The following is a 25,578-nucleotide window of genomic DNA, read 5'->3' on the forward strand; positions in this document are numbered from 1 at the left end:
TTATGTCAAAATTTCGCCACACCGCCTTCCGCCCCCGCAAAGGACGAAAATCTGGGGCATCCACAAATCTCAGAGACTATTAAGGCTAGAGCAACCAAATGTGGTATTCACACTTCTGTTCAAACTCACTGTTAAACGTATATCTCGCCCCACCCCCCTCCGCTCCCACAAAAGAGGAAAATCTGTGGCATCCACAATATTGAAGAAACGAGATCGGATCATTTTTGTAGGCAAAAGGAAGAAATTAATTTGCAGTGGCTACGCAGCGCCCGACGACACGCTCAGACTGATTTTCTGTCTCTCTCGCACGCACTCTTTGTCGTGTCGTTCAATAATAGCGGCGTCTGCCGGAGGAGAGCCATACTGACTAAGTATCGGGTATATAGGTATAGTTGCGGTCTCCGCAGCAACTCAAAACGTTGCCCCTCGTTTTGTAATTTAATTGATGTATTGATAATTTGTAAACATTGATGAGTGCGTTGAACGTTCCTTTCACGTGCCCACGCGAATTGTATTAGACGAAATATTATACCGTTAACCTGGACATTATTGATTTGACACTGATTTTACGCGGTGTTGGATCGGGTACGTCGGCAGGATCACTAGGGGAAATACATGCCTTAACCAACACAGGAAGAGTGCGTCCAACGACACTAGAGGAAGCTATGGAGCTTTACCAGATTGGTCGGTATTTAGAGATTGATATTTTGGCGCAAGGCTGTGAGGATTTAATACTCGATGTCCCTTGGTACTTTACCAACAATCTGAAAGTGGGGTTGCCAACCCCATGGCTCCGCGTGGGTGTTTAGACAAGCATGTCAGTACCTACGAGAAGAATTTACCGGTATTAGCACCTCACCTGTCCTGCACCAACTAGATAAAAAGCAACTATTACATGTTCTGCAGAGTAATTTTTTACAAGTTTCTGAGCTAGAGATTCTGCAGGCTGTTCTTAAATGGGGAGAACAGGAGCTCATTCGCCGTATGGATCGTGAACCAAGCTTGTTGTCACACACAGCTCACTCAGTTGCTCGCGAGGGCGTAAAAAAACGTGATTTGAGTGATGTAGAGCTGCGAGACATCATCGCAGAATTATTGCCTTTAGTGCGCATAGACCATGTTTTACCACCACATAGTGAGATACTCGGCCAAGCAATTCGTCGTGGTCTTGTCAGCACGCCACCTTCACATATGATTGGAGATGAACGAGAAAATTTACGTATCAATGCCTGGATACGTAGTGGTAGTAATCAGGGACTCTTTGTAAGACCACGTCTCTTTATGTCGTATTTTGAGGAAGTAAAGGCCTTGTTAAAGGATCGATTATCTTCATCTCACCACCAGGTGGAACTAATGCGTATGCGTAGGTCACGACACCCGCCAGATATTCCTGATACCTTGTATATGGTGTCCCACATGAATGCAGCGGCTAATAATGGACTTTGTAGTGTTGTTAATCGTGGTGCTATTCATGAAAATATTGACATGATGGTAGGGTCGGCTGTTATACCAGCACCGGATAACCAAACTTTATTGGCAATGCGTAAACGCGAAAATAAACTTCGCCAGTTACCTATGTGCCAGCGTCGTTGCTACTGCCACTTTCATCAAAACATGAAATTGAACGACATATTCGGCTTCGGGTCGTGAGAGAGTTTAACCTCCCTGATGAAGTATCTGATATTCTGGAAAGCTCACACCAATCCAGCCAGAAAAGTGATGATGTTCACAAAGAAAATCCGGGTGGAGTTGCGTCCACTACTCAAGGCGAGGACAATTTGCTTGAAGATGAAGATCAAAGCCCACCGCCATCACCAGCGGCTACTGGCTCAGTTCCGGGAAACACAACCGTTGGATCTTCTTTTTTATCGTCCTCGTCAATGGGATCGTCAGCATCATCAATCTGTGGCACCGATGGAGTACACCCCTATTATAGCCGAAATCTCACTTTTCCGCGTCACCAATCAAATGGTCTTTTTGGTGTAGCCATTATTTTAGCAACCAACTCTGGTCCTGCGCTTCAGTGTAGCTATGCACGTATTTCCGCGTCAGCGCGTCCACGAAATGAACTGCCGGCGTTAATAACTGAAGGGGACTTTCGATTTCCGCATGGAAATAGCTTGGGCTTGGATATTAGTGTTGAGAACGGCGCATGTGCTTTGGACTCTGGAAATAGTCATCTTTCAGATATGATGCCGGATGTGGCTATGGCCACCGCATCGTTAGGTCAGCTTCATTTGTCGAATAGTACTTGAAATACTAGCGGCCGTAGCGTCGGCAGCAATAACGACATGCCAGAAAGTTTACAATTAGATTTGGGGGATGGTCCAAGCCCTCGCGTAGTTGGAAACGTTCCAAGTGCACTGACCTTGCGAAGTATACACGTAAGTATTTTCTTCTTGGTATTTATCCTAAAATAAAAATTTTCTATTAATTTTAGCACGCTCTGCCACAAAGCAACTATCACCGCTTCGTGCAGCGCTCTAGTTCGCCATTTGATATGATGCGTCATGGACAGTTATCGCCCACATCACACCTTCCAAATCCTGGGTCATTTAACTCTGGACCACCCAGGTTTTTATAGAGGTTGCAAGTGGGTCCAGATCCGGGGCACTTTATTTTGGCATGCCTTTCTGAACAAAAATTAAACTAAAAATGTAATTTAAAATTAAAATTAGATAGTATGTATGTAAGAAGGAGTGGGCCAGCTGGCCTATTGAAGGGGCAGCGGGGAGCAGCAACAGCAGTAATAACAGCAGCAGAGGAACATTTGATGAGCAGTAACAGCAGCAGCAACAGCAGTAGCAACAGCAGTAGTAACAGCAGACAGAGAAGAAGAGGAACAGAGCGAAGCAGTGAAAAGGAGAGAACAGCAGCATACGGACGCGACTCAAGCAGCAGCAGAAAATCAGCAGAAATAAGCCGTAACATTAAGAACTTTTGTAAGCACACATACCAGGCCATCGCGATAATAATACGAATAAACAATACTTTAAATAATATCTTACATTTGGGGGCTCAACCGGTCGCGTACTGCCTGTGTAAAGTGGAAAAAAATTAAAAAATTGTGTGTCTCATGTCTCAGAAGCCGGCAGCAGACGAAGCGAGACGGAAAAGAAAAAATTCGGTGCAAAAAAACGGCGCATTTGACTCTCAGAAGCCGCAAGCAGAGGAAGCGGGACAGCGAGTGGGTGAAAAGAAGAACCGAGAAAAAGGGGTTGTTTCAAGCCGGCTGCCCACAAGAGTATTGCGCAGTAGAATTATAATGGAAAATACAAGTGGACCACCAGCCGGGAATATGCAGAAAAACGAAGGCCCAAGTGGATCAGAAGAAAACAGGATCAATCGCCAGCAAAACGCGAACGAGGAAGCGATGAGGTCAACACTCCTAGAAGAAAACACACAGACGCTCCAACAGCTGGTTCAACTGCTCTCGATGAAAATAAATGCAGATGAAATAGACAAGAAAAATGATGCAAAGCTGGTAGTGGAAAATTTTGCCAAAATTATTCCAGAATTCAACGGAGAAAATATGTCGGTACAGCAGTGGTTTATTAACTTCGAGCTAAACGCTGAAGCATACGGACTAAATGACAAACAAAAATACGTGCAAGCCCGAGCAAAAATGACAGGTATAGCCGCTCTTTTTCTCGAGTCCACAGCAGTGTATGAGTACGGCCAATTGCGTCATCAACTTCTACAGGAGTTTGAGTGTGAGCGTTTATGCAGTGCGCAAATTCACAATCAATTGTCTATGCGAGTGAAGATTGCCGGCGAAAGTTTTCACGAATATATACTACAGATGAAACGCATTGCTGCACGTGGGACAACAGACACGGAGTCGGTGATTCGATACATTGTCGACGGACTGAAGTTAAAAACGGATTATAAGTAACCCTTGTATGGATGCAGCTCATACAAGCAGCTGCGAGAGAAGTACGAAATCTACGAAAGAACGCTCGCGGTTGATGGGAGTTTTGCCCCGAAACAAAAAGACTCACAGCCGTTCGGAAAGAAGTCCAATTTTACTAAATATGAAAGGAAGCAAAACTGCTACAATTGTGGATCCCTGGAGCATCTACGCAAGGATTGCCGAGCTGCATTAAAGTGTTTCCGCTGCAATCAGACTGGACACATGTCTAAGGATTGCCCGAGTGCTGCTGCCGTAAACGTTGCATACGAGGAAAAACGCCTGAAGTCTCTTAAAATTAACGACGTGCAAGTCAAGGGGCTCATAGACACCGGTGCAGATGTTTCCCTATTAAAGATGTCAGTGTTCGGCAAAATGAGTGGTATCCATCTGCAAGCCAGTTCGTCAACTTTGAGGGGACTTGGAAACAACATCACACGCTCCGCTGGGCAGTTTACGGCAGAAGTGGAGATCGACGGAATGCGACTGGCACACAAATTCCTTGTGGTGGCCGATCATGCCGTCGGATGCGAATTGTTGCTTGGACACGACTTTATATCCAAGTTCACAATGACATCAACGCAAGGAGGATATAAGTTTTCTCCCCTGCCGGGGGAGGAAACTGAGGACATCAAACAGATAAGTATTTACAACGTGGTCGAAGAAAATACTGACATAAACATTCCGTCGCAGTTCAGAGATGCCGTCCAATCAATGATTCAGGACTTTACTGAAAAGAAGCAGACTGCAGTGTGCCCCATCATGCTGAAGATCGTACCGGACGAGAAAATAGCGCCGTTTCGACATTCGCCAAGTCGAGTGGCCATCAGCGAAGCCGACGTTGTCAAGCAGCAGATCGATGAATGGGCCAACGCTGGGATAATACGACGCTCATCATCAAATTTCGCCAGTCGGACTGTAATTGTCAAGAAAAAGGATGGGAGCATCCGGGTCTGCGTGGACTATCGTCAGTTGAACAAGATGGTCTTGAAAGATTGCTTTCCCGTTCCAATCGTTGAAGAGGTGCTGGAAAAACTGGAAAATGCTAAGGTGTTCACCATCATGGACTTAGAAAATGGGTTTTTCCACGTTCCTGTGGAAGAAAGCAGCAAAAAATATACGGCGTTTATAACGAAGGAAGGCCTCTTTGAGTTCAACCGTGCGCCTTTCGGTTTTTGCAATTCGCCAGCAGTTTTCATCCGTTTTATAAGTTTTGTATTTCAAAACCTTATAAATGAAAACATTCTTGACCTGTACATGGACGATATCGTTATACACGCTGAAACCGCCGACGAATGCCTGGGAAAGCTGAAGAAGGTTTTTGATGTTGCAGCTGAATACGGGCTGAAGATGAAGTGGAAGAAGTGCCGATTTCTGCAGTCGACCATTACATTTTTGGGCCACCAAGTTGGAGGAGGTGAAATTAGGCCTGGATTGGAGAAAACCAAAGCCGTCAGCAAGTTCCCGATGCCGAAAAACATAAAGGCTGTGCAGTCGTTTTTAGGATTAACTGGGTTTTTCCGTAAATTCATAAGAAACTATTCGCTAATCGCCAAACCACTGACCAATCTGCTGCGAAAAGATGTCCCATTTAAAATGAGTCTGGAGGAGCAGCAGGCGTTCGCTACATTAAAGGAAGCATTGGTGAAAGAGCCGGTCTTGAAACTTTATCGCAGGAATGCAAAAACCGAGATACACACTGATGCGTCAAAGGACGGGTTTGCAGCGGCGTTGTTACAATGGCACGAAGGACAATTGCATCCGATCTTATTCTGGAGTAAGAAAACCTCGGAGTCTGAAGCACGACAGCATAGCTATATACAGGAAGCCAAAGCAATTTTCCTAGCGTGCAAAAAATTTCGTCAGTACATACTTGGAACCAACTTTAAGCTCGTAACGGATTGCGCCGCTTTCAAGCAAACGTTAAGCAAGAAGGACGTTCCGCGGGAGGTAGCCCAATGGGTCCTGTACTTGCAGGACTACGACTTTGAAGTGGAACACAGACCAGGAGAACGGCTGAAGCATGTGGATTGCCTGAGTAGGTACCCAATTGATGTCATGATGGTATCTTCGGAAGTCACAGCAAGAATTAAGAAAGCCCAGCAGGAGGATACGATGATCAAAGCAGTTTCCGAAATTTTGAAAAGTAAACCATATGACAACTTTAAGTTGAAAGCTGGTCTCGTATACAAAGTGGTGCAAGGCACGGACTTGCTGGCAATACCGAAGTCATTAGAAAAAGAAATAATAACCGACGCTCACAACGCAGGACACTTTGCCGCTCAAAAAACAATGCATACCGTACAACAGAGCTATTGGATTCCACATCTGGAAGGAAAAGTAATTCAGATCATAGGAAACTGTATGAAATGTATAATCTACAACAAAAAGCTTGGCAAAAAAGAGGGATTTCTGCATCAAATTGACAAAGGATCACAGCCGCTGTATACTATACACGTGGATCACCTTGGGCCTATGGATGCCACTTCAAAGCAGTACAAGTACATCTTCGCAATGGTTGATAGCTTTAGTAATTTCGTATGGATGTATCCCACAAAAACAACAGGAGCAGACGAAGTTCTCAAGAAGTTAAGGGAGTGGTCTGATGTATTTGGTAATCCGGCACGCATAGTAAGCGATCGTGGAGCAGCATTTACATCTTCAAGCTTTGAGGAGTTTGTCAAGGAAAAGAACATCGAACACATATGGAGCACCACAGGGGTACCAAGAGGAAACGGACAAATTGAACGCGTAAACCGATCTATTCTCAGCATCATTTCCAAATTGTCGTCGGAGGAGCCTGGAAGATGGTATAAGTTCGTACCGCGAGTTCAAAGGGCTATCAACAGCACTGTTCACGTGTCTACAAAGCGTTGTCCATTTGAGCTGATGATCGGGGTAAAAATGCGTTGTGGACCGGATAGCGACATACTTCAGCTAATAGAAAAAGAGATGGTTGATAATTTTGAAGACGAGAGGCAAAAGATGCGACAAGAGGCAAAAGAAAATATTCAGCAGGCCCAGGACAGATACAAGGAACAGTTCGATAAAAAGCGGAAATGCGAATACGGATACAAGGTCGGAGATCTCGTAGCCATACGTAGAACACAATTTGTAACCGGAAGAAAGATGGCCAGCGAATTCTTAGGGCCATACGAAATAACCAACGTGAAACGAGGCGGACGCTATAATGTTCGAAAGGCAGCAGACGTCGAAGGACCAAGCAACACGACCACAAGCAATGATAACATGAAACTATGGAGCTTTTATGTAGAAAACGAGGACGCATTGTCATCAGGGACTGATGACTAATCAGGATGACCGAGTGTAAGAAGGAGTGGGCCAGCTGGCCTATTGAAGGGGCAGCGGGGAGCAGCAACAGCAGTAATAACAGCAGCAGAGGAACAGCTGATGAGCAGTAACAGCAGCAGCAACAGCAGTAGCAACAGCAGTAGTAACAGCAGACAGAGAAGAAGAGGAACAGAGCGAAGCAGTGAAAAGGAGAGAACAGCAGCATACGGACGCGACTCAAGCAGCAGCAGAAAATCAGCAGAAATAAGCCGTAACATTAAGAACTTTTGTAAGCACACATACCAGGCCATCGCGATAATAATACGAATAAACAATACTTTAAATAATATCTTACATGTATAATGTTAAAAATACTTAAATATGTATATTATCTCTGGTATTTGCGAAGAAAAAACCAGTTTAAGTAATTTGTTTATTACATCTGCAACCCTTTTGCACCTTTGTTACTCGTTGACCCTAGTAGTTGGCAGATTACAACACACAATAAATTGACCTTCCTTGCCAAATCCAACCCATCATAAACTTAAGTCGTCGAATGCTTTACCCGTTTAATCTGTCGAAATGTATAAATTAACTAGACTCAAGATACCTCTTGGTCATATGGTCATATATTTCAGATGTTTTAGATTTTATATAGAAAGATATCTCTCTAGTGAAAGGGAGGTACTGAAGTAGTGTATCTTTCAGCGTCTGGCTCGAATTGGGAGTGTGAGATCGCTCCCCTGCGGTTGGCCGAGGTTTTTTCGTTCTATCAAGTTCCACCAATAGACTGAGCAAGACAAACAAAATAAATGTATGGGACCATATATCCTGGAAGTGCCAGCTGAAGTTATATACATATGTATATTCATAAATGCAGGTTTCAAGCCGACGCCGTCTCGTAGCGCAGAAGGGGAGCGGCGCTCAATCAGCATGGCCAATCCGAGATAGGGGTGGGCGAAGCCAAGAAGCTGCAGATGCAGCACCCCAGAGATTTCTACTTTCACCCAATAAGCGCAGAGAAGGACCATTAGAAGCCGTTGCAAGGCGTGGCAAGGCGAATGGGACATGAATTGTAACCTGGAAAAAAAACAGCTAACTATCATAGCCTAACAAACCATATACTATATTAAATCTAGTCTTTAGTCTTTAGTCAACACATATGTAGCTATACCCCCAAACCATAATGGCCATAATTGGATAGCGAACCGACATTCTACATACATAAATCAGTCAAAAATTTCATAAAGCCCATAAACTTTATTATAAAGGTTATTATTATTAGGATTATATTTGGTTTTGTTATACCCGATACTCAATGTGAGTATTGTGGAGATTTGTGGTGAAAATAGATGTGTGTAACGTCCAGAAGGAATCGTTTCCGACCCCATAAAGTATATATATTCATGATCCCCATCAATAGCCGAGTCGATTGAGCCCTGTCTGTCTGTCCGTCCCTATTAGCGCCTAGTGCTCAAAGACTATAAGAGCTAGAGCAACGACATTTATATCTAGACTTCTGTGATATGTCACTGTTACAAGCCCTCACAAAGGGCGAAAATCTGTGGCATCCACAATTTTAGAGATACGAGAAAACAGAAAATGTTGAATCGCAGAGGATGACTATATCTTCTAGAATGCAAAATCAGAAGCAGATCGTATAAGTATTATAGCCAGAATCAAGAAAACAATTTCATTCTTTTTCGCTCTGTCTTTCTCTAACACACAGGTTTCATGGTCGGCTTTGCTTATTGCAAAATATGAGTTAAAGGATCTCAGACACTATAAAAGCTAGAGAAACCAAATTTGGTATACACACTCCTGTGATATCGGAACTTGACCGTTTTATGTCAAAATTTCGCCACACCGCCTTCCGCCCCCGCAAAGGACGAAAATCTGGGGCATCCACAAATCTCAGAGACTATTAAGGCTAGAGCAACCAAATGTGGTATTCACACTTCTGTTCAAACTCACTGTTAAACGTATATCTCGCCCCACCCCCCTCCGCTCCCACAAAAGAGGAAAATCTGTGGCATCCACAATATTGAAGAAACGAGATCGGATCATTTTTGTAGGCAAAAGGAAGAAATTAATTTGCAGTGGCTACGCAGCGCCCGACGACACGCTCGAATTTCTGTCTCTGTCTCTCGCTGATTTTCTGTCTCTCTCGCACGCACTCTTTGTCGTGTCGTTCAATAATAGCGGCGTCTGCCGGAGGAGAGCCATACTGACTAAGTATCGGGTATATAGGTATAGTTGCGGTCTCCGCAGCAACTCAAAACGTTGCCCCTCGTTTTGTAATTTAATTGATGTATTGATAATTTGTAAACATTGATGAGTGCGTTGAACGTTCCTTTCACGTGCCCACGCGAATTGTCTTAGACGAAATATTATACCGTTAACCTGGACATTATTGATTTGACACTGATTTTACGCGGTGTTGGATCGGGTACGTCGGCAGGATCACTAGGGGAAATGCATGCCTTAACCAACACAGGAAGAGTGCGTCCAACGACACTAGAGGAAGCTATGGAGCTTTACCAGATTGGTCGGTATTTAGAGATTGATATTTTGGCGCAAGGCTGTGAGGATTTAATACTCGATGTCCCTTGGTACTTTACCAGCAATCTGAAAGTGGGGTTGCCAACCCCATGGCTCCGCGTGGGTGTTTAGACAAGCATGTCAGTACCTACGAGAAGAATTTACCGTTATTAGCACCTCACCTGTCCTGCACCAACTAGATAAAAAGCAACTATTACATGTTCTGCAGAGTAATTTTTTACAAGTTTCTGAGCTAGAGATTCTGCAGGCTGTTCTTAAATGGGGAGAACAGGAGCTCATTCACCGTATGGATCGTGAACCAAGCTTGTTGTCATACACAGCTCACTCAGTTGCTCGCGAGGGCGTAAAAAAACGTGATTTGAGTGATGTAGAGCTGCGAGACATCATCGCAGAATTATTGCCTTTAGTGCGCATAGACCATGTTTTACCACCACATAGTGAGATACTCGGCCAAGCAATTCGTCGTGGTCTTGTCAGCACGCCACCTTCACATATGATTGGAGATGAACGAGAAAATTTACGTATCAATGCCTGGATACGTAGTGGTAGTAATCAAAAGTAAAAGTAATTCAGATCATAGGAAACTGTATGAAATGTATAATCTACAACAAAAAGCTTGGCAAAAAAGAGGGATTTCTGCATCAAATTGACAAAGGATCACAGCCGCTGTATACTATACACGTGGATCACCTTGGGCCTATGGATGCCACTTCAAAGCAGTACAAGTACATCTTCGCAATGGTTGATAGCTTTAGTAATTTCGTATGGATGTATCCCACAAAAACAACAGGAGCAGACGAAGTTCTCAAGAAGTTAAGGGAGTGGTCTGATGTATTTGGTAATCCGGCACGCATAGTAAGCGATCGTGGAGCAGCATTTACATCTTCAAGCTTTGAGGAGTTTGTCAAGGAAAAGAACATCGAACACATATGGAGCACCACAGGGGTACCAAGAGGAAACGGACAAATTGAACGCGTAAACCGATCTATTCTCAGCATCATTTCCAAATTGTCGTCGGAGGAGCCTGGAAGATGGTATAAGTTCGTACCGCGAGTTCAAAGGGCTATCAACAGCACTGTTCACGTGTCTACAAAGCGTTGTCCATTTGAGCTGATGATCGGGGTAAAAATGCGTTGTGGACCGGATAGCGACATACTTCAGCTAATAGAAAAAGAGATGGTTGATAATTTTGAAGACGAGAGGCAAAAGATGCGACAAGAGGCAAAAGAAAATATTCAGCAGGCCCAGGACAGATACAAGGAACAGTTCGATAAAAAGCGGAAATGCGAATACGGATACAAGGTCGGAGATCTCGTAGCCATACGTAGAACACAATTTGTAACCGGAAGAAAGATGGCCAGCGAATTCTTAGGGCCATACGAAATAACCAACGTGAAACGAGGCGGACGCTATAATGTTCGAAAGGCAGCAGACGTCGAAGGACCAAGCAACACGACCACAAGCAATGATAACATGAAACTATGGAGCTTTTATGTAGAAAACGAGGACGCATTGTCATCAGGGACTGATGACTAATCAGGATGACCGAGTGTAAGAAGGAGTGGGCCAGCTGGCCTATTGAAGGGGCAGCGGGGAGCAGCAACAGCAGTAATAACAGCAGCAGAGGAACAGCTGATGAGCAGTAACAGCAGCAGCAACAGCAGTAGTAACAGCAGACAGAGAAGAAGAGGAACAGAGCGAAGCAGTGAAAAGGAGAGAACAGCAGCATACGGACGCGACTCAAGCAGCAGCAGAAAATCAGCAGAAATAAGCCGTAACATTAAGAACTTTTGTAAGCACACATACCAGGCCATCGCGATAATAATACGAATAAACAATACTTTAAATAATATCTTACATGTATAATGTTAAAAATACTTAAATATGTATATTATCTCTGGTATTTGCGAAGAAAAAACCAGTTTAAGTAATTTGTTTATTACATCTGCAACCCTTTTGCACCTTTGTTACTCGTTGACCCTAGTAGTTGGCAGATTACAACACACAATAAATTGACCTTCCTTGCCAAATCCAACCCATCATAAACTTAAGTCGTCGAATGCTTTACCCGTTTAATCTGTCGAAATGTATAAATTAACTAGACTCAAGATACCTCTTGGTCATATGGTCATATATTTCAGATGTTTTAGATTTTATATAGAAAGATATCTCTCTAGTGAAAGGGAGGTACTGAAGTAGTGTATCTTTCAGCGTCTGGCTCGAATTGGGAGTGTGAGATCGCTCCCCTGCGGTTGGCCGAGGTTTTTTCGTTCTATCAAGTTCCACCAATAGACTGAGCAAGACAAACAAAATAAATGTATGGGACCATATATCCTGGAAGTGCCAGCTGAAGTTATATACATATGTATATTCATAAATGCAGGTTTCAAGCCGACGCCGTCTCGTAGCGCAGAAGGGGAGCGGCGCTCAATCAGCATGGCCAATCCGAGATAGGGGTGGGCGAAGCCAAGAAGCTGCAGATGCAGCACCCCAGAGATTTCTACTTTCACCCAATAAGCGCAGAGAAGGACCATTAGAAGCCGTTGCAAGGCGTGGCAAGGCGAATGGGACATGAATTGTAACCTGGAAAAAAAACAGCTAACTATCATAGCCTAACAAACCATATACTATATTAAATCTAGTCTTTACGAGAAAACAGAAAATGTTGAATCGCAGAGGATGACTATATCTTCTAGAATGCAAAATCAGAAGCAGATCGTATAAGTATTATAGCCAGAATCAAGAAAACAATTTCATTCTTTTTCGCTCTGTCTTTCTCTAACACACAGGTTTCATGGTCGGCTTTGCTTATTGCAAAATATGAGTTAAAGGATCTCAGACACTATAAAAGCTAGAGAAACCAAATTTGGTATACACACTCCTGTGATATCGGAACTTGACCGTTTTATGTCAAAATTTCGCCACACCGCCTTCCGCCCCCGCAAAGGACGAAAATCTGGGGCATCCACAAATCTCAGAGACTATTAAGGCTAGAGCAACCAAATGTGGTATTCACACTTCTGTTCAAACTCACTGTTAAACGTATATCTCGCCCCACCCCCCTCCGCTCCCACAAAAGAGGAAAATCTGTGGCATCCACAATATTGAAGAAACGAGATCGGATCATTTTTGTAGGCAAAACGAAGAAATTAATTTGCAGTGGCTACGCAGCGCCCGACGACACGCTCAGACTGATTTTCTGTCTCTCTCGCACGCACTCTTTGTCGTGTCGTTCAATAATAGCGGCGTCTGCCGGAGGAGAGCCATACTGACTAAGTATCGGGTATATAGGTATAGTTGCGGTCTCCGCAGCAACTCAAAACGTTGCCCCTCGTTTTGTAATTTAATTGATGTATTGATAATTTGTAAACATTGATGAGTGCGTTGAACGTTCCTTTCACGTGCCCACGCGAATTGTATTAGACGAAATATTATACCGTTAACCTGGACATTATTGATTTGACACTGATTTTACGCGGTGTTGGATCGGGTACGTCGGCAGGATCACTAGGGGAAATGCATGCCTTAACCAACACAGGAAGAGTGCGTCCAACGACACTAGAGGAAGCTATGGAGCTTTACCAGATTGGTCGGTATTTAGAGATTGATATTTTGGCGCAAGGCTGTGAGGATTTAATACTCGATGTCCCTTGGTACTTTACCAACAATCTGAAAGTGGGGTTGCCAACCCCATGGCTCCGCGTGGGTGTTTAGACAAGCATGTCAGTACCTACGAGAAGAATTTACCGGTATTAGCACCTCACCTGTCCTGCACCAACTAGATAAAAAGCAACTATTACATGTTCTGCAGAGTAATTTTTTACAAGTTTCTGAGCTAGAGATTCTGCAGGCTGTTCTTAAATGGGGAGAACAGGAGCTCATTCGCCGTATGGATCGTGAACCAAGCTTGTTGTCACACACAGCTCACTCAGTTGCTCGCGAGGGCGTAAAAAAACGTGATTTGAGTGATGTAGAGCTGCGAGACATCATCGCAGAATTATTGCCTTTAGTGCGCATAGACCATGTTTTACCACCACATAGTGAGATACTCGGCCAAGCAATTCGTCGTGGTCTTGTCAGCACGCCACCTTCACATATGATTGGAGATGAACGAGAAAATTTACGTATCAATGCCTGGATACGTAGTGGTAGTAATCAGGGACTCTTTGTAAGACCACGTCTCTTTATGTCGTATTTTGAGGAAGTAAAGGCCTTGTTAAAGGATCGATTATCTTCATCTCACCACCAGGTGGAACTAATGCGTATGCGTAGGTCACGACACCCGCCAGATATTCCTGATACCTTGTATATGGTGTCCCACATGAATGCAGCGGCTAATAATGGACTTTGTAGTGTTGTTAATCGTGGTGCTATTCATGAAAATATTGACATGATGGTAGGGTCGGCTGTTATACCAGCACCGGATAACCAAACTTTATTGGCAATGCGTAAACGCGAAAATAAACTTCGCCAGTTACCTATGTGCCAGCGTCGTTGCTACTGCCACTTTCATCAAAACATGAAATTGAACGACATATTCGGCTTCGGGTCGTGAGAGAGTTTAACCTCCCTGATGAAGTATCTGATATTCTGGAAAGCTCACACCAATCCAGCCAGAAAAGTGATGATGTTCACAAAGAAAATCCGGGTGGAGTTGCGTCCACTACTCAAGGCGAGGACAATTTGCTTGAAGATGAAGATCAAAGCCCACCGCCATCACCAGCGGCTACTGGCTCAGTTCCGGGAAACACAACCGTTGGATCTTCTTTTTTATCGTCCTCGTCAATGGGATCGTCAGCATCATCAATCTGTGGCACCGATGGAGTACACCCCTATTATAGCCGAAATCTCACTTTTCCGCGTCACCAATCAAATGGTCTTTTTGGTGTAGCCATTATTTTAGCAACCAACTCTGGTCCTGCGCTTCAGTGTAGCTATGCACGTATTTCCGCGTCAGCGCGTCCACGAAATGAACTGCCGGCGTTAATAACTGAAGGGGACTTTCGATTTCCGCATGGAAATAGCTTGGGCTTGGATATTAGTGTTGAGAACGGCGCATGTGCTTTGGACTCTGGAAATAGTCATCTTTCAGATATGATGCCGGATGTGGCTATGGCCACCGCATCGTTAGGTCAGCTTCATTTGTCGAATAGTACTTGAAATACTAGCGGCCGTAGCGTCGGCAGCAATAACGACATGCCAGAAAGTTTACAATTAGATTTGGGGGATGGTCCAAGCCCTCGCGTAGTTGGAAACGTTCCAAGTGCACTGACCTTGCGAAGTATACACGTAAGTATTTCCTTCTTGGTATTTATCCTAAAATAAAAATTTTCTATTAATTTTAGCACGCTCTGCCACAAAGCAACTATCACCGCTTCGTGCAGCGCTCTAGTTCGCCATTTGATATGATGCGTCATGGACAGTTATCGCCCACATCACACCTTCCAAATCCTGGGTCATTTAACTCTGGACCACCCAGGTTTTTATAGAGGTTGCAAGTGGGTCCAGATCCGGGGCACTTTATTTTGGCATGCCTTTCTGAACAAAAATTAAACTAAAAATGTAATTTAAAATTAAAATTAGATAGTATGTATGTAAGAAGGAGTGGGCCAGCTGGCCTATTGAAGGGGCAGCGGGGAGCAGCAACAGCAGTAATAACAGCAGCAGAGGAACATTTGATGAGCAGTAACAGCAGCAGCAACAGCAGTAGCAACAGCAGTAGTAACAGCAGACAGAGAAGAAGAGGAACAGAGCGAAGCAGTGAAAAGGAGAGAACAGCAGCATACGGACGCGACTCAAGCAGCAGCAGAAAATCAGCAGAAATAAGCCGTAACATTAAGAACTTTTGTAAGCACACATACCAGGCCATCGCGATAATAATACGAATAAACAATACTTTAAATAATATCTTACATTTGGGGGCTCAACCGGTCGCGTACTGCCTGTGTAAAGTGGAAAAAAATTAAAAAATTGTGTGTCTCATGTCTCAGAAGCCGGCAGCAGACGAAGCGAGACGGAAAAGAAAAAATTCGGTGCAAAAAAACGGCGCATTTGACTCTCAGAAGCCGCAAGCAGAGGAAGCGGGACAGCGAGTGGGTGAAAAGAAGAACCGAGAAAAAGGGGTTGTTTCAAGCCGGCTGCCCACAAGAGTATTGCGCAGTAGAATTATAATGGAAAATACAAGTGGACCACCAGCCGGGAATATGCAGAAAAACGAAGGCCCAAGTGGATCAGAAGAAAACAGGATCAATCGCCAGCAAAACGCGAACGAGGAAGCGATGAGGTCAACACTCCTAGAAGAAAACACACAGACGCTCCAACAGCTGGTTCAACTGCTCTCGATGAAAATAAATGCAGATGAAATAGACAAGAAAAATGATGCAAAGCTGGTAGTGGAAAATTTTGCCAAAATTATTCCAGAATTCAACGGAGAAAATATGTCGGTACAGCAGTGGTTTATTAACTTCGAGCTAAACGCTGAAGCATACGGACTAAATGACAAACAAAAATACGTGCAAGCCCGAGCAAAAATGACAGGTATAGCCGCTCTTTTTCTCGAGTCCACAGCAGTGTATGAGTACGGCCAATTGCGTCATCAACTTCTACAGGAGTTTGAGTGTGAGCGTTTATGCAGTGCGCAAATTCACAATCAATTGTCTATGCGAGTGAAGATTGCCGGCGAAAGTTTTCACGAATATATACTACAGATGAAACGCATTGCTGCACGTGGGACAACAGACACGGAGTCGGTGATTCGATACATTGTCGACGGACTGAAGTTAAAAACGGATTATAAGTAACCCTTGTATGGATGCAGCTCATACAAGCAGCTGCGAGAGAAGTACGAAATCTACGAAAGAACGCTCGCGGTTGATGGGAGTTTTGCCCCGAAACAAAAAGACTCACAGCCGTTCGGAAAGAAGTCCAATTTTACTAAATATGAAAGGAAGCAAAACTGCTACAATTGTGGATCCCTGGAGCATCTACGCAAGGATTGCCGAGCTGCATTAAAGTGTTTCCGCTGCAATCAGACTGGACACATGTCTAAGGATTGCCCGAGTGCTGCTGCCGTAAACGTTGCATACGAGGAAAAACGCCTGAAGTCTCTTAAAATTAACGACGTGCAAGTCAAGGGGCTCATAGACACCGGTGCAGATGTTTCCCTATTAAAGATGTCAGTGTTCGGCAAAATGAGTGGTATCCATCTGCAAGCCAGTTCGTCAACTTTGAGGGGACTTGGAAACAACATCACACGCTCCGCTGGGCAGTTTACGGCAGAAGTGGAGATCGACGGAATGCGACTGGCACACAAATTCCTTGTGGTGGCCGATCATGCCGTCGGATGCGAATTGTTGCTTGGACACGACTTTATATCCAAGTTCACAATGACATCAACGCAAGGAGGATATAAGTTTTCTCCCCTGCCGGGGGAGGAAACTGAGGACATCAAACAGATAAGTATTTACAACGTGGTCGAAGAAAATACTGACATAAACATTCCGTCGCAGTTCAGAGATGCCGTCCAATCAATGATTCAGGACTTTACTGAAAAGAAGCAGACTGCAGTGTGCCCCATCATGCTGAAGATCGTACCGGACGAGAAAATAGCGCCGTTTCGACATTCGCCAAGTCGAGTGGCCATCAGCGAAGCCGACGTTGTCAAGCAGCAGATCGATGAATGGGCCAACGCTGGGATAATACGACGCTCATCATCAAATTTCGCCAGTCGGACTGTAATTGTCAAGAAAAAGGATGGGAGCAGCCGGGTCTGCGTGGACTATCGTCAGTTGAACAAGATGGTCTTGAAAGATTGCTTTCCCGTTCCAATCGTTGAAGAGGTGCTGGAAAAACTGGAAAATGCTAAGGTGTTCACCATCATGGACTTAGAAAATGGGTTTTTCCACGTTCCTGTGGAAGAAAGCAGCAAAAAATATACGGCGTTTATAACGAAGGAAGGCCTCTTTGAGTTCAACCGTGCGCCTTTCGGTTTTTGCAATTCGCCAGCAGTTTTCATCCGTTTTATAAGTTTTGTATTTCAAAACCTTATAAATGAAAACATTCTTGACCTGTACATGGACGATATCGTTATACACGCTGAAACCGCCGACGAATGCCTGGGAAAGCTGAAGAAGGTTTTTGATGTTGCAGCTGAATACGGGCTGAAGATGAAGTGGAAGAAGTGCCGATTTCTGCAGTCGACCATTACATTTTTGGGCCACCAAGTTGGAGGAGGTGAAATTAGGCCTGGATTGGAGAAAACCAAAGCCGTCAGCAAGTTCCCGATGCCGAAAAACATAAAGGCTGTGCAGTCGTTTTTAGGATTAACTGGGTTTTTCCGTAAATTCATAAGAAACTATTCGCTAATCGCCAAACCACTGACCAATCTGCTGCGAAAAGATGTCCCATTTAAAATGAGTCTGGAGGAGCAGCAGGCGTTCGCTACATTAAAGGAAGCATTGGTGAAAGAGCCGGTCTTGAAACTTTATCGCAGGAATGCAAAAACCGAGATACACACTGATGCGTCAAAGGACGGGTTTGCAGCGGCGTTGTTACAATGGCACGAAGGACAATTGCATCCGATCTTATTCTGGAGTAAGAAAACCTCGGAGTCTGAAGCACGACAGCATAGCTATATACAGGAAGCCAAAGCAATTTTCCTAGCGTGCAAAAAATTTCGTCAGTACATACTTGGAACCAACTTTAAGCTCGTAACGGATTGCGCCGCTTTCAAGCAAACGTTAAGCAAGAAGGACGTTCCGCGGGAGGTAGCCCAATGGGTCCTGTACTTGCAGGACTACGACTTTGAAGTGGAACACAGACCAGGAGAACGGCTGAAGCATGTGGATTGCCTGAGTAGGTACCCAATTGATGTCATGATGGTATCTTCGGAAGTCACAGCAAGAATTAAGAAAGCCCAGCAGGAGGATACGATGATCAAAGCAGTTTCCGAAATTTTGAAAAGTAAACCATATGACAACTTTAAGTTGAAAGCTGGTCTCGTATACAAAGTGGTGCAAGGCACGGACTTGCTGGCAATACCGAAGTCATTAGAAAAAGAAATAATAACCGACGCTCACAACGCAGGACACTTTGCCGCTCAAAAAACAATGCATACCGTACAACAGAGCTATTGGATTCCACATCTGGAAGGAAAAGTAATTCAGATCATAGGAAACTGTATGAAATGTATAATCTACAACAAAAAGCTTGGCAAAAAAGAGGGATTTCTGCATCAAATTGACAAAGGATCACAGCCGCTGTATACTATACACGTGGATCACCTTGGGCCTATGGATGCCACTTCAAAGCAGTACAAGTACATCTTCGCAATGGTTGATAGCTTTAGTAATTTCGTATGGATGTATCCCACAAAAACAACAGGAGCAGACGAAGTTCTCAAGAAGTTAAGGGAGTGGTCTGATGTATTTGGTAATCCGGCACGCATAGTAAGCGATCGTGGAGCAGCATTTACATCTTCAAGCTTTGAGGAGTTTGTCAAGGAAAAGAACATCGAACACATATGGAGCACCACAGGGGTACCAAGAGGAAACGGACAAATTGAACGCGTAAACCGATCTATTCTCAGCATCATTTCCAAATTGTCGTCGGAGGAGCCTGGAAGATGGTATAAGTTCGTACCGCGAGTTCAAAGGGCTATCAACAGCACTGTTCACGTGTCTACAAAGCGTTGTCCATTTGAGCTGATGATCGGGGTAAAAATGCGTTGTGGACCGGATAGCGACATACTTCAGCTAATAGAAAAAGAGATGGTTGATAATTTTGAAGACGAGAGGCAAAAGATGCGACAAGAGGCAAAAGAAAATATTCAGCAGGCCCAGGACAGATACAAGGAACAGTTCGATAAAAAGCGGAAATGCGAATACGGATACAAGGTCGGAGATCTCGTAGCCATACGTAGAACACAATTTGTAACCGGAAGAAAGATGGCCAGCGAATTCTTAGGGCCATACGAAATAACCAACGTGAAACGAGGCGGACGCTATAATGTTCGAAAGGCAGCAGACGTCGAAGGACCAAGCAACACGACCACAAGCAATGATAACATGAAACTATGGAGCTTTTATGTAGAAAACGAGGACGCATTGTCATCAGGGACTGATGACTAATCAGGATGACCGAGTGTAAGAAGGAGTGGGCCAGCTGGCCTATTGAAGGGGCAGCGGGGAGCAGCAACAGCAGTAATAACAGCAGCAGAGGAACAGCTGATGAGCAGTAACAGCAGCAGCAACAGCAGTAGCAACAGCAGTAGTAACAGCAGACAGAGAAGAAGAGGAACAGAGCGAAGCAGTGAAAAGGAGAGAACAGCAGCATACGGACGCGACTCAAGCAGCAGCAGAAAATCAGCAGAAATAAGCCGTAACATTAAGAACTTTTGTAAGCACACATACCAGGCCATCGCGATAATAATACGAATAAACAATACTTTAAATAATATCTTACATGTATAATGTTAAAAATACTTAAATATGTATATTATCTCTGGTATTTGCGAAGAAAAAACCAGTTTAAGTAATTTGTTTATTACATCTGCAACCCTTTTGCACCTTTGTTACTCGTTGACCCTAGTAGTTGGCAGATTACAACACACAATAAATTGACCTTCCTTGCCAAATCCAACCCATCATAAACTTAAGTCGTCGAATGCTTTACCCGTTTAATCTGTCGAAATGTATAAATTAACTAGACTCAAGATACCTCTTGGTCATATGGTCATATATTTCAGATGTTTTAGATTTTATATAGAAAGATATCTCTCTAGTGAAAGGGAGGTACTGAAGTAGTGTATCTTTCAGCGTCTGGCTCGAATTGGGAGTGTGAGATCGCTCCCCTGCGGTTGGCCGAGGTTTTTTCGTTCTATCAAGTTCCACCAATAGACTGAGCAAGACAAACAAAATAAATGTATGGGACCATATATCCTGGAAGTGCCAGCTGAAGTTATATACATATGTATATTCATAAATGCAGGTTTCAAGCCGACGCCGTCTCGTAGCGCAGAAGGGGAGCGGCGCTCAATCAGCATGGCCAATCCGAGATAGGGGTGGGCGAAGCCAAGAAGCTGCAGATGCAGCACCCCAGAGATTTCTACTTTCACCCAATAAGCGCAGAGAAGGACCATTAGAAGCCGTTGCAAGGCGTGGCAAGGCGAATGGGACATGAATTGTAACCTGGAAAAAAAACAGCTAACTATCATAGCCTAACAAACCATATACTATATTAAATCTAGTCTTTAGTCTTTAGTCAACACATATGTAGCTATACCCCCAAACCATAATGGCCATAATTGGATAGCGAACCGACATTCTACATACATAAATCAGTCAAAAATTTCATAAAGCCCATAAACTTTATTATAAAGGTTATTATTATTAGGATTATATTTGGTTTTGTTATACCCGATACTCAATGTGAGTATTGTGGAGATTTGTGGTGAAAATAGATGTGTGTAACGTCCAGAAGGAATCGTTTCCGACCCCATAAAGTATATATATTCATGATCCCCATCAATAGCCGAGTCGATTGAGCCCTGTCTGTCTGTCCGTCCCTATTAGCGCCTAGTGCTCAAAGACTATAAGAGCTAGAGCAACGACATTTATATCTAGACTTCTGTGATATGTCACTGTTACAAGCCCTCACAAAGGGCGAAAATCTGTGGCATCCACAATTTTAGAGATACGAGAAAACAGAAAATGTTGAATCGCAGAGGATGACTATATCTTCTAGAATGCAAAATCAGAAGCAGATCGTATAAGTATTATAGCCAGAATCAAGAAAACAATTTCATTCTTTTTCGCTCTGTCTTTCTCTAACACACAGGTTTCATGGTCGGCTTTGCTTATTGCAAAATATGAGTTAAAGGATCTCAGACACTATAAAAGCTAGAGAAACCAAATTTGGTATACACACTCCTGTGATATCGGAACTTGACCGTTTTATGTCAAAATTTCGCCACACCGCCTTCCGCCCCCGCAAAGGACGAAAATCTGGGGCATCCACAAATCTCAGAGACTATTAAGGCTAGAGCAACCAAATGTGGTATTCACACTTCTGTTCAAACTCACTGTTAAACGTATATCTCGCCCCACCCCCCTCCGCTCCCACAAAAGAGGAAAATCTGTGGCATCCACAATATTGAAGAAACGAGATCGGATCATTTTTGTAGGCAAAAGGAAGAAATTAATTTGCAGTGGCTACGCAGCGCCCGACGACACGCTCAAATTTCTGTCTCTGTCTCTGTCTCTCGCTGATTTTCTGTCTCTCTCGCACGCACTCTTTGTCGTGTCGTTCAATAATAGCGGCGTCTGCCGGAGGAGAGCCATACTGACTAAGTATCGGGTATATAGGTATAGTTGCGGTCTCCGCAGCAACTCAAAACGTTGCCCCTCGTTTTGTAATTTAATTGATGTATTGATAATTTGTAAACATTGATGAGTGCGTTGAACGTTCCTTTCACGTGCCCACGCGAATTGTCTTAGACGAAATATTATACCGTTAACCTGGACATTATTGATTTGACACTGATTTTACGCGGTGTTGGATCGGGTACGTCGGCAGGATCACTAGGGGAAATGCATGCCTTAACCAACACAGGAAGAGTGCGTCCAACGACACTAGAGGAAGCTATGGAGCTTTACCAGATTGGTCGGTATTTAGAGATTGATATTTTGGCGCAAGGCTGTGAGGATTTAATACTCGATGTCCCTTGGTACTTTACCAACAATCTGAAAGTGGGGTTGCCAACCCCATGGCTCCGCGTGGGTGTTTAGACAAGCATGTCAGTACCTACGAGAAGAATTTACCGTTATTAGCACCTCACCTGTCCTGCACCAACTAGATAAAAAGCAACTATTACATGTTCTGCAGAGTAATTTTTTACAAGTTTCTGAGCTAGAGATTCTGCAGGCTGTTCTTAAATGGGGAGAACAGGAGCTCATTCACCGTATGGATCGTGAACCAAGCTTGTTGTCATACACAGCTCACTCAGTTGCTCGCGAGGGCGTAAAAAAACGTGATTTGAGTGATGTAGAGCTGCGAGACATCATCGCAGAATTATTGCCTTTAGTGCGCATAGACCATGTTTTACCACCACATAGTGAGATACTCGGCCAAGCAATTCGTCGTGGTCTTGTCAGCACGCCACCTTCACATATGATTGGAGATGAACGAGAAAATTTACGTATCAATGCCTGGATACGTAGTGGTAGTAATCAAAAGTAAAAGTAATTCAGATCATAGGAAACTGTATGAAATGTATAATCTACAACAAAAAGCTTGGCAAAAAAGAGGGATTTCTGCATCAAATTGACAAAGGATCACAGCCGCTGTATACTATACACGTGGATCACCTTGGGCCTATGGATGCCACTTCAAAGCAGTACAAGTACATCTTCGCAATGGTTGATAGCTTTAGTAATTTCGTATGGATGTATCCCACAAAAACAACAGGAGCAGACGAAGTTCTCAAGAAGTTAAGGGAGTGGTCTGATGTATTTGGTAATCCGGCACGCATAGTAAGCGATCGTGGAGCAGCATTTACATCTTCAAGCTTTGAGGAGTTTGTCAAGGAAAAGAACATCGAACACATATGGAGCACCACAGGGGTACCAAGAGGAAACGGACAAATTGAACGCGTAAACCGATCTATTCTCAGCATCATTTCCAAATTGTCGTCGGAGGAACCTGGAAGATGGTATAAGTTCGTACCGCGAGTTCAAAGGGCTATCAACAGCACTGTTCACGTGTCTACAAAGCGTTGTCCATTTGAGCTGATGATCGGGGTAAAAATGCGTTGTGGACCGGATAGCGACATACTTCAGCTAATAGAAAAAGAGATGGTTGATAATTTTGAAGACGAGAGGCAAAAGATGCGACAAGAGGCAAAAGAAAATATTCAGCAGGCCCAGGACAGATACAAGGAACAGTTCGATAAAAAGCGGAAATGCGAATACGGATACAAGGTCGGAGATCTCGTAGCCATACGTAGAACACAATTTGTAACCGGAAGAAAGATGGCCAGCGAATTCTTAGGGCCATACGAAATAACCAACGTGAAACGAGGCGGACGCTATAATGTTCGAAAGGCAGCAGACGTCGAAGGACCAAGCAACACGACCACAAGCAATGATAACATGAAACTATGGAGCTTTTATGTAGAAAACGAGGACGCATTGTCATCAGGGACTGATGACTAATCAGGATGACCGAGTGTAAGAAGGAGTGGGCCAGCTGGCCTATTGAAGGGGCAGCGGGGAGCAGCAACAGCAGTAATAACAGCAGCAGAGGAACAGCTGATGAGCAGTAACAGCAGCAGCAACAGCAGTAGTAACAGCAGACAGAGAAGAAGAGGAACAGAGCGAAGCAGTGAAAAGGAGAGAACAGCAGCATACGGACGCGACTCAAGCAGCAGCAGAAAATCAGCAGAAATAAGCCGTAACATTAAGAACTTTTGTAAGCACACATACCAGGCCATCGCGATAATAATACGAATAAACAATACTTTAAATAATATCTTACATGTATAATGTTAAAAATACTTAAATATGTATATTATCTCTGGTATTTGCGAAGAAAAAACCAGTTTAAGTAATTTGTTTATTACATCTGCAACCCTTTTGCACCTTTGTTACTCGTTGACCCTAGTAGTTGGCAGATTACAACACACAATAAATTGACCTTCCTTGCCAAATCCAACCCATCATAAACTTAAGTCGTCGAATGCTTTACCCGTTTAATCTGTCGAAATGTATAAATTAACTAGACTCAAGATACCTCTTGGTCATATGGTCATATATTTCAGATGTTTTAGATTTTATATAGAAAGATATCTCTCTAGTGAAAGGGAGGTACTGAAGTAGTGTATCTTTCAGCGTCTGGCTCGAATTGGGAGTGTGAGATCGCTCCCCTGCGGTTGGCCGAGGTTTTTTCGTTCTATCAAGTTCCACCAATAGACTGAGCAAGACAAACAAAATAAATGTATGGGACCATATATCCTGGAAGTGCCAGCTGAAGTTATATACATATGTATATTCATAAATGCAGCTTTCAAGCCGACGCCGTCTCGTAGCGCAGAAGGGGAGCGGCGCTCAATCAGCATGGCCAATCCGAGATAGGGGTGGGCGAAGCCAAGAAGCTGCAGATGCAGCACCCCAGAGATTTCTACTTTCACCCAATAAGCGCAGAGAAGGACCATTAGAAGCCGTTGCAAGGCGTGGCAAGGCGAATGGGACATGAATTGTAACCTGGAAAAAAAACAGCTAACTATCATAGCCTAACAAACCATATACTATATTAAATCTAGTCTTTACGAGAAAACAGAAAATGTTGAATCGCAGAGGATGACTATATCTTCTAGAATGCAAAATCAGAAGCAGATCGTATAAGTATTATAGCCAGAATCAAGAAAACAATTTCATTCTTTTTCGCTCTGTCTTTCTCTAACACACAGGTTTCATGGTCGGCTTTGCTTATTGCAAAATATGAGTTAAAGGATCTCAGACACTATAAAAGCTAGAGAAACCAAATTTGGTATACACACTCCTGTGATATCGGAACTTGACCGTTTTATGTCAAAATTTCGCCACACCGCCTTCCGCCCCCGCAAAGGACGAAAATCTGGGGCATCCACAAATCTCAGAGACTATTAAGGCTAGAGCAACCAAATGTGGTATTCACACTTCTGTTCAAACTCACTGTTAAACGTATATCTCGCCCCACCCCCCTCCGCTCCCACAAAAGAGGAAAATCTGTGGCATCCACAATATTGAAGAAACGAGATCGGATCATTTTTGTAGGCAAAA

At 43.8% G+C, this 25,578-nt stretch overlaps 2 pseudogenes; both read left to right on the plus strand.

Moving 5' to 3' along the window:
- Positions 1–457: 457 nt before the first annotated feature.
- LOC26534073 (BTB/POZ domain-containing protein 7-like) lies at positions 458–2,657 on the plus strand (annotated as a pseudogene).
- Positions 2,658–13,125: 10,468 nt separating this feature from the next.
- LOC117185125 (BTB/POZ domain-containing protein 7-like) lies at positions 13,126–15,325 on the plus strand (annotated as a pseudogene).
- The last annotated feature ends 10,253 nt before the right edge of the window (positions 15,326–25,578 follow it).

The sequence above is a fragment of the Drosophila pseudoobscura genome, chromosome X (assembly GCF_009870125.1).
Source record: "Drosophila pseudoobscura strain MV-25-SWS-2005 chromosome X, UCI_Dpse_MV25, whole genome shotgun sequence".
NCBI lineage: Eukaryota > Metazoa > Arthropoda > Insecta > Diptera > Drosophilidae > Drosophila > Drosophila pseudoobscura.